An 11230-nucleotide genomic window follows, 5' to 3' on the forward strand; every position below is an offset into this window, starting at 1 on the left:
GGAGAAGCAAAAGCTCAGAAGCCATACGCAGCCGACTTTAAAGATCCACGATGACCAAAGCTAAATTTTGTAGCACCGGATGAAGAAAAACTTGTCCATATTGATTAGATCTTTATAGCTTGAGTCCGTCAATGTAATAACCTATCTTCCTTTGTTTAACTTGTTGATTTATTTGTAGAGTAGATCATTTGTATCCATAATAATTTTTTTTATATTTCATTTATTTGTTGAATTCTTTCATATAATTTCTGAAGGCTTCGATTTATTTTATTTTGTCTATAAATATAATTAATCCGTAGTTTTGAACATGTTAATTGAAATGGAGTACTAGATTCAAATATCGCAAAAGATAATACATCTGCTGCAATAGACGATATATCTTATCAGACAGATTTAGACATATGTTGCAACATGAGATGCAACACGTAGGTCATCTGCTGGAAATTATATAACAAGTCTTCCTAATTTTTTTATTTGCTCCAACAGATTACCGATCAGTTGCAATAGATAAGTTATATGTTGTAAAAGATCATATATCTGTTGCGACAGATATGCAAGGAACATCTACATAACGCAACAGATAACCAACCTATTCCAACAGATAATCAATCTGTCACAATAGGTACTATATCTGTTAAGATAGATATATAATTTGTTGCATTATAAAAATTCGACTTGGCCAGACATAAAAATTATTGCCACTGCATGTAAAGTGAATTAGCTTGAAATGAAAATTTGTTATCGTATTCGTCTCTGTCTTTGTACATGTTTTTTTTTATACAAGGCTCCAACCATTTAGCTAGTACCCCATATTCCCAAACCCATTGTATCTTTCCCACAATGATGTTGCACACACCGGTCATTTGTGTACCGGTCAACAAACACTCAACGTATGCAAGTGAGTACACCCGCACGCTGCACCGATTGTATTTCTTGGGAGCTGGATGTTCTTATTTTGACCTTCAAAATTCTATGATTCCTTCGCCAAGACTTAAGCCGGTAAATGATCCATCAGCTTACTCTGTGTCACAACTTGGGCAACAACTTCAAGAGTGGCTACATATGGGTTAAAAAGGTCTTCTCACTGAAGACAGGTAATTTGCAGTCATAAACCTTAATTTTTCCCTCATATAGTAGTATCTCAACAGTGCGAAAATATGTGACATCCACGTTCATGACTGCAAGGATTCTCTTTGCCTTGGTCCAGCTCTTGCCATATGGATATTGCCTCTTTCCTCTAACATATTTAATCGCTTCTTCAATCCATTGGAATGTAGAAACTAACTGATCAAATCCTGGGCCACCAGAATCAGCTATCTTACAGAGTTTCGCATACCTATCCTTGAAATTATTATAGAAGTTGAGGTCTATTATCTTATCGGCAGCATCATAAATATCCGGGTACGCTAATTGCCTGCCCCTCATGAGGCAGAGAATTTCATCAACATACTGTAGTATAAGACGACAATTTTTAAATAGGTTAGCAATTGTAAAGAATAAAAACACAGTCGAAAGAATTCGATGCAGAGGGTTCTCTGAATCAGTTCACAGATTACCCAGCCAACGCAACTTATACAACAGATGTGTATTATGTTGCAACAGAAAACCAAGTTTTTGCAATAAATTACATATCTGCTGCGTAGATTCTTCTTCATAGAGTAGATTGGAGGGCTAGGTTAGCAAAAGCAAACTTACCTTGCCCTCGTACCACATGCACATATTTGTCATATTCAAAAAGTCTTTGGCTGCAAGTGAATGCATGGTGTATTCTTTTTTAACCTTCATCTTGATGAATTCTTCCATCTCCTTCTTCTTCTCCTTGCCAAGCACTGCGAATATGTCCACCTTATTCGGCGGCCCCTGAACTTCAAAAACTATTAGAGCGGGGAGAGTTTTAATTTTTGCTGAATTTAGAATGGAGAGAATTTGTCTAATTTTTCTTCTCTTCCTCCTAACCTCCACTGTAAGAGTGCAAGGCTCCCTCACCTCGTTGGATGGTATGACACCCCTCCTGGATTTCAACTCATCGGCAGCTTCAGCAATAGCCTCTAGCTTTTCAAGGAGTTTATCCTCTCAGTCCTTGCACACTTTTCATTACAATGAGAACATGAGAGTGAGGAGGGGTGAGAGGGACCACTGTAAAAGTGGGAGAGACCGGTGTAGGGGTGAGAGGGAGGACCTGTGCAAGGGGTATTTTCAAACATATTTATTTTTTGCTGAGCACCAACATGCTCATAATCACGACTGGTAGCAGAAGCAGCAGCAGGATGGCTGCCACCATTACAAATAACTCTACCAGCAACACCCCCAGAAGAAGCACCCGGATCGGTTGTAGTTTGAGGTTGGTCATGAAGAGCTTCAACATTAGGCTGACCTTGCCTAACCGATATTCTTATGGATGTTGATCCACCCAATTCCTTATTTATTAACTCCACCATTGGGTCTTCTTTTGTATCAACAAAACTCAAAGTAAGAAAAGAAGTCATCCCCAGCTCATCAATGGTAGGCACGATCCGAGGATGCACAACCTATAAAAAAAAGACAAGACAAATTTAAATCATATAATAATAATTTACAGTCAGTTGGGTTACATAGGGCTCAGGTTATGTTAACACAGCTAACTTATGCAACAGACGATCTATCTACCGCAACGGCTGATCTGTTTATTAAAACAGATTGATAATATGTTACATCAGATTACCCATCTGTTGCATAATTTACAGTAGATGGGTAATCTGTTGAGTAGTGTTCAGAGACCAAAGCAACATATGGTTAATCTATTGCAAAATATGGATCGTCTATTGTAAAAGATTACCCATCTATTACACCAGTTCCAGTTGACGGGTAATCTGTTGCAACAGACGACCCATCTATCGCAACAGATGGAACATCTATTTAAATATCTTTCTTTGAGGCAAATTATTTTAGTTGAAAGAAGACGTAATGCATCATCCAGAGGGTTAAAGAGATCAGCCTCGTTAATAATTTTTTTTTTTGCTCTCTACTATAGCCAACCACCTAAAGATCCTTAGATGAGAAACCTTATCTGGATATTTCTTGAAATGCTTTCGGAGGGGAGGAATGGCTTCACATGCCCAAGCCTAAAAATTGTAAACAAAAAGCAAGCAAAAAAAAAAAGTCACAAGTATATTCAATATAAATTAATGAATAAGTAAAAATAGTGATCAATTTTACCATGAAAGCCCAAGAAAAGCCGTATAATATAGTCGTCTTTGGCTTTAGCTCTTTCAGTAAATATTTGATAGTGAAGTAGTAGTTGTCGTATCCCTAGGGATAATCATTGAATTTCCCAAAATCATCAACAAGCACCAAAAAATCATGTTCTATGACATTCCTAACGTCTCTTGCCAATAAAATGGAATGGACAAACTAAACTAAGCACAATTTCTCCCTGTAGTGCTTTGGTATGTTTTTATTCTTGAGATCCGCCATCAAATCCTCCACTTTGTAGCTAGGTCCAACAATGACCAACAACCCATCTTTTTTTTCCTTGCATTTGTTGGACCCTTTGTGGGGTGTTTTCTTGATGGGAGATTCTTCTGGATGATCGCATCTCAAACTCGTCACAACGGCAAACTCTTTCAATCCAAAATAAACGGCATGCCACAGTAGTTGTTCCAGACTTCATTCATTTTTTTTCTGCCCTCCTTCAGACCTCCATCATCCCCCGCATACTTGATCCTATGATTGAGAAGGCCATATACCATGATCATTGGGAAATGGAGAGGGCGGGGCCCAGACAGCTCAAGAAAGTATGCAAAATAGCTCTTCTTAAAAAGTCCATCTATGTTTTCCTTCTTCATAATACTCCTAAGTTCGTCAAAAGGTTTCCCCAGCTAACATTTAAGTACAATATCACCAAATACTGCTTTAAGGCTATTCATCGGCATCACAACTCGAAACTTGTTAATACTAATAGTTTTGACAGAATCATGATGGAATTTCGATATTATTTCATGCCCCATTGGTGAGGAGGAGTTATCACTTTCCTCGGATTCATTTTGCCCTGACTGAGATTGTTCTGGAAGTTCCTCCGAATCTATTTTTACTCTAGCCTTTTTTGTTTGGTGATCAGAAGTTGATCCACTTTCTCCACTTTTAGTTTTTTTTCCTTTGGGAGACATATTTTAACTAGAAACAAAAGAAAAATAAAAAATACATTGCATTTGATGTCTGCATAATTTTTTTAAAAAAGGTGAGACAAATTTTAGAAAATTATTCTTACCACATAACCAAAAAAATACTCCAACGGACAACCTATCAGTTGGAACGGACGGGGAACCCGAATCTGTTTGAAGACCTATTTAATATCTCCCAACAGATATTCCACCTGTTGCAACAAATGGACAAATTTCAATAGATTATTCTATGCCACATTACAAGAAAATACTCCAACGGATAACCAATCAGTTGGAACAGATGGGGAATCTATTTGAAGACCTATTTAATATCTCCCAACAGATCTTTCACCCGTTGCAGTAGATGGACCACCACCACCAAAACCAATGCCACCAAGACCACCGATACCACCGCCAAAAAATACAAATACCAACACCACCAACAACAACCACCAAAAACACCACAAACACCATCCAACAATACCACGACAGTCAACAAAATACTAAGAGAAAAACTAGGGTTTTCTCCGGTGCTTCCAATTTTTTTAGCATCAAAACCCAAAATTGTTAACCCATTCTCGAAGATAATACAACTAAAAGTCTTCTGTTTCATCATTAACTAAAAATTCCTATTTTTTAGAAAAAAGAACAAATGTAGAACTCTTCTTGAACTCTGTTACCTACAAAGATAGAGAAAATGATGGATAAAAATGGGAATGAAGTCAAAAAAAACAACTATATATAGTCGTAAATGGGAAGAAAATCGAACTGTTTTGAAGGGTTGAGCAATAAACTAAGTAGTTGTTGTTTGTATTATTGAGAGGGAGAGGAGACCCCAAGAGAGAGAGAGAGAGGGGGAAGAGTGAGAACTTAAGATTTGAAATGAAAAGTTTTTCACGCCAATGGATGATTTGTATGGGTTGATTAGTAATTTTGGAAAAGAGTGACAAGTTTTGTAATTACTAATTTGGTCCAAATTGGTTAAAAAATTTAAAAGATATAGTTTTTAAAAAATTGAGTTGATGAGAACTCATTTCAACTCAGAGTGATCGATCGACGACTCAGGTTGGGATGAACGCAATACCAATGCCATGCAATTGCAAAGACTCGATTGGATTTGTAGTTGACCCTGTGAGCTCATTCATTCATCCCTAGTTCCACCTAAATCAACTTAGGTACTATCACTATCCTAACATTGAGTTGATGAGAACTCATTTCAACTCAGAGTGATCGATCGACGACTAAGGTCGGGATGAACACAATACCAACGCCATCCAATTGCAAAGACTCGATTGGATTTATAGTTGACCCTGCGAGCTAATTCATTAATCTTTAGTTCTACCTAAATTAACTTAGGTACTATCACTATCCTAACATTGAGTTGATGAGAACTTATTTCAACTCAGAGTGATCAATCTACGACTCGAGTCAAGATGATTGCAATACCAATGCCATGCAATTGCAAAGACTCTATTGGATTTGTAATTGACCCTGCGAGTTCATGTATTCATCCCTAGTTTCATCTAAATCAATTACAATAAAATCTGCTACAATAAACAACTGAGTTGTTGAAAATTTTCAAATAGGTATTCATATCAGTTGCAACAGATGACATATTTAATTTAATTATCAAATAGAAATTTGTATCTGTTATGACAGATGACTGAGCTGTCGAAAATTTTCAAACAGATATTTATATTTATTGTAACAGATGACATATTTGATTTAATTAATTATCAAATGAACATTTTCATCTGCTGTCAAAGATGACTGAGCTGTTGGAATTTTTAAATAGATATTTATATCTGTTGTAACAGATGAATGAGCTATTCAGATTTCTAAACAGATATTTATATATGTTGCAACAGATGACATATCTGTTTGAAAATCTTTTTTTCTCTTTTAATTTTCAAGCAAGCTTCTAGTCCGAGTAGATAATATCAAGTAGTAGTACGTACTACTAATGGCGGTAAAAATATTTCTTGGATATCTCAAAAGTGAGTTTATTGAGCAGTCTTGTCTTGTTTTTTCAATGTCACTAGTCTTAGTCTTCCTCGTGCCCCTCAAATTATTAATGAAATTAATGAATATTAATTAATGAATATTGAAAACCACCACGTCTACGTACACAATACATTTATAGAAATTATCTCATCTCTTTCTTCAACTGCAGTTTATTTTATTCAACTCTCATCTTTTTCTTTCTCTCCTTTTTAGGGTCACGGACTTTTTTCTCTTTTTTATCTTCTCTTCTTATAAATATCTTTTTGGATCTAAACTGATCCATATCTTTCCTTGACTGAAATTTCTGTTTTGATCCCCTTTTTGATATTAAGGTATGGTTCATTATTGCGCTTTCACTCTTGTCTTCTTATTTGCAAGTTATTTACATTTGTATTTTTATTTAATTACTATTTACCCATATCATATTTATTAGAAAAATTTGAAGGAACTTTTAAGTGTTGCATAAACAAACCTAGAATTTTTATTACAATATGCAAAAAAAGTCATCTGTTGGGAGAAGTTTAAAAGCCTTGTTGGCAGTATCATTTTTTGTATGTATTTTGTTTGTTTCTTTATTGTTGATGCAGTTATTGATGTTGTTGGTGGGGTTGGCATTGTTGGAACTTGTGGTGTGGTGTTGTTGTTGGTTCTGGAACAAAGGATGTTGCTTCTTTGTTGTTGATGATATTGTTGGAATAAATATTGTTGTTTCTTTGTTGTTGATGTTTATGCTATTGTTGATGTTGCAACAGATGAAGAAACTGTTGGAACAAATCAAACCTTCAGAAAGGCTGGTTTGATGTATTCCATTAAACTCTACATCTGTTACAACACTCCATATCTGTTACAACATACTCCATATCTGATGCAATAGATGGATAATGTTTTTTTTGTGACATTAATTTTTTCCCTCTTCTTTGTAGATATAAGGAACTAACAGTTGATCAACTTTTGACAGACTATCATAAGAGGTTGCAGTAAAGATGAGTTCGGGGGAATAAGCTCTTTGCAGATGGAACCACTTCATATGTGGGAGGTATGTATTACTGATAATGTTATCATGAAAACACACATAGAGTGCACTGATTTTGTGAATGCTGCTTTTACTGATTAATCATAGATCGTTCAAACAAGATGTCTGTAATTTTATAGTTAAGTTTGGTAGGTCTGACTGATAAGGCTGAGGGACCATGAATATGGTTCTGATACCCTGTTAAGATTTAATGTCGGTTGTTGCTCATATTTATTTTTCAAGCATTGTGAAGGGATCTAGTTTTGGTGTCATTGTAAAGAGATTCAATAGCGATTGGACTAACTTCTAGGGTGCATTGGACCCTTAGAGAGCCGTCGAAGCTTTGCACTGCATCTAATAAGAACGGAAAACTAATATAGTTATTGCCCTGGCCAAAATTTATATGGTTGCGTTGCTCACTCGGGGTGATGATTATATGCCAGAAGGTGCGGTAGGAGAATGCCTTCAAGGAAAAATAGGTGGTTGATAGAAGACTATATCATCTGAGAGCTAATTGACGAAGAGACATAGGGTAGAAAGTAACTTCTAGCGAATCTGATCGATGGAATTATCTTAACAGATGACAAATCTGAACCAAGTGCAAATCTGAAAGTGTATTCGATAATGTAATTTCGTTTGTTGTCTATCTAAAAAAAATAATGCAGATAGACACTTTGCTATGGAGTTGTGAGGTCGGTATTATCACCTAGATAGAAAATAAGACAAGACCAACAAAGAAGCCTCACATGCATCGAGGGTTGAAATAATGTACAGCAAGTCTAGAAAACTTACGCCAACAGCAACTGCAATTAAAATAAGAAATCTAAGAGAAGACGATAATTTTTGAATTTTAAATTTTATCTCATGCCTTCTTGTTTGTGTTTTCGATCAGGTCCACTGTCATTGACCTGATCGAAACCAAAAATGATATTGAAAAGAAAATAAAGTGTCATTGCTTCCTTAGCAATATGGTTATAATTGATTGTTTTTTCTTGTCTTAACATACTTTCAACATTCCTTGGAGAAGATCAGATGCTTGCTGTAGTAGGTGAATCCTGATAATTTTCAAGCTTGCCTCCAGCTTACTGATTTTGTATTCAAGTTGGTCGTTGCCATCTTCGAAGTTGGTAAGGAGTTGCTCATCTCTTGTGAGCTTGATCAAGGACACCATCTTTAAAGTTGTGTCATTCTAGAAGCCCTTCAGCACACTTTCTTCAGAAGCCTTAAAGGATACATAGAGGGTCTCTGTGTTTGTTTTAGGTCAAAATATGTTGATGCACGTTAAAAATGTGGTCCCAACAGTTGAACAAAACTCTTTTTTCAATCGTTTCTCCATGCTTCTTGCTCAACCAATTTGATAAATTAGTAAGCATGGAGTTACGTAGCGTGTGATCTAACCCGTGTCTATCACTCCTATCAAACGTTACGTAACTCCAAGCTTATTACCCTATCAAAACAATATGATCGAGTTAGTGCACAAATCAAATGAGCTCAATCCTCAGCCTTTCTACTGATCGCTCTTCTTTAATATAGATGACAAGATATCTGCTATGCAAAAGTCTACATCATCGCCATACATGCTTGCCTAGGAGCAATTCTTCTAAAGATATATGTTGATGTCTTCTGAAGAATTGCTCCCAGGCAAGCATGTCTAGACTTGTGCATAGCAGATATCTTGTCATCTATATTAGAGAAGAGTGATCAGCAGAAAGGAAGACAGATTGGGTTTGTTTGATTTGTGCACTAACTCGGCATATTTTTTGATAGGATAATGAGCTCGGAGTTACGTAACGTTTGATAGGCTTGGTAAAGCCGGTTTAGATCACATGCTACGTAACTCCATTCTTACTAATTTATCAAATTGGTTGAGCAATATGCATGGAGAAATGCTCGATAAAAGTGTGTTATTCAACTGTTGGGACCACATCTTTAACGTGCATCAATACAATTTAACCTAAAACAAACACAACAACCCTTCATGTATCCTTTAAGGCTTCTGAAGAAAGTGTTTTGAAGGGCTTCTAGAATGCCACAACTTTTAAGGTAGTGTTCCTGATCGAGATCACAAGAGACGAGGAACTCCTTACCAACTTCAAAGACAGCAATGACCATCTTGAATACAGAATCAGCAAGCTAGAGGTAAGCTTGAAAATTATCGGGATTCACATACTACAGCAAGCATCTGATCTTCTCCGAGAAATGTTGAAAGCATGCTAAGGCAAGAAAACACAATCAATTAATCCATATTGCTAAGGAAGTAATGATACTCTATTTTCCTTTCAATCTCGTTTGTGGTTCCGATCAGGTCAACGATAGTGGACCTGATCGAAAACACAAACAAGAAGGCATGGAATGAAACTTAAAATTCAAAATTTTTGCCTTCCCTTAGTTTCCTTATTTTAACTGCAGCTGTTATTGGCGTAAGTTTTCTAGACTTGCTGAACATCATTTCAACCCTTGATGCCCGTGAGGCTGCTTTGTTAGTCTTCTCCTATTTTCTACCTGGGTGATAATCCCGACCACGCGGTTCCCTAGCAAAGTGTCCATCTGCATTATTTTTCTTTCAGATACACAACAAACGAAATTACATTATCGGATACACTTTCATATTTGCACTTGATTCAGATTTCGCATCTGTTAAGATAATTCCATCGGCTAAATTCGTTAGAAGTTACTTTCTACCCAATGTATCTTCTTCAATTAGCTCTCATATTATATAGTCCTCCATCAACCACCCACTTTTCCTCGAAAGCATTCTCCTACCGTACCTTCTGGTATATAATCATCACCCCGAACGAGCAACCCAATCATATAAATTTTTGGCCAGGGCAATAACTATATTGGTTTTCCATTCTTGTTTGATGCAGTACGAGGCTTCGAGGGCCCTCTAAGGGTCCAATTCACACGTAAAGTTAATTCCAATCACTATTGGTTCTCTACAGTGACAACAAATATTGATCCCTTCTCAAAACTTGATACGTATAACCACGAGTAAAAACCATCAGTAATTCTAAACAGGGTATCTACACCATCTTTATGAGGTCCTCAGCCTTATCAATTTCGAACCCAGCAAATTTAACGGTACAATGTAGGATCTTGTTTGAATGATCAATGCCTAATCGGTTAAAAATTGTATTCACAAAAACATTATACTTTGTGTGTGTTATCCCGGTGACCTTATTAGTAATACATACTTCACTCCCATACATATGATAGTGGATCCATCTGCATGCACATTATTTTTCCTAGCCCATCTATGGCTTAAATTGAATAAACAGATGACTAGCTAGTTGCAACAGATGACATATCTGCTTATATTGTCAAACAATTGGAGACATCTGTTACGACAGTTGATCAACCTGTTGCAGAAATCAAACAGATATATACATCTGTTGCAAAAGATTGTCAGTATGTTGTAAGTTATCTAACATAAAGAATATATTTTGCAACAGATTACCATCTGTTAGATTTATTTTAAAGCAATTTTCTTTTCTTTTTGAGATACAATAATTTATAAATAGGTCCCTCCTTACAAATATGGATGATCCAGATTCGTACAAGAATATTTATATCGAGTCCTTGCGTGAACTTTAAAGGCATTTTGATGAATTTCAGAGAGATTTGGCTGACTTCGGAGCAAGGCTGCCAGATGAAAAATGTTCGATTGACAATAATAATAATAGTAGTAATAATAATTAGCTAATGTTTTTTATTTTAGCGCATGTATGTATTTTTCTCCTTTTGTATATTGGATCTACCCAAGGGATTCAAAAATCTATGAGCATTCATTTCATTTTGTTGTCGACTTTGAATTTTTAATTCTTATTTAGTATTTAATAATAATCATTCTGTTTATTCCTTGCTCTCAACATGTCGACGGTTGGTACTGACGCATTTGTGCTATGGTGCTTTCTTTTTATGTTATATCATAGGTTCAAAGACACATCTTCCAGACCAGCAGCAGCAGTAGCATTCCAGTACTCAGAGTTTAATAGTGAGTCCTCATCTTTCGAGGACATAGTTATTTCTTCATTAACCTTTGATTTGTTATTAGTTGGAGTTAGTTGGGGATGTG

Source organism: Capsicum annuum, chromosome 5 (genome assembly GCF_002878395.1).
Source record: "Capsicum annuum cultivar UCD-10X-F1 chromosome 5, UCD10Xv1.1, whole genome shotgun sequence".
In the NCBI taxonomy this organism is placed as follows: domain Eukaryota; kingdom Viridiplantae; phylum Streptophyta; class Magnoliopsida; order Solanales; family Solanaceae; genus Capsicum; species Capsicum annuum.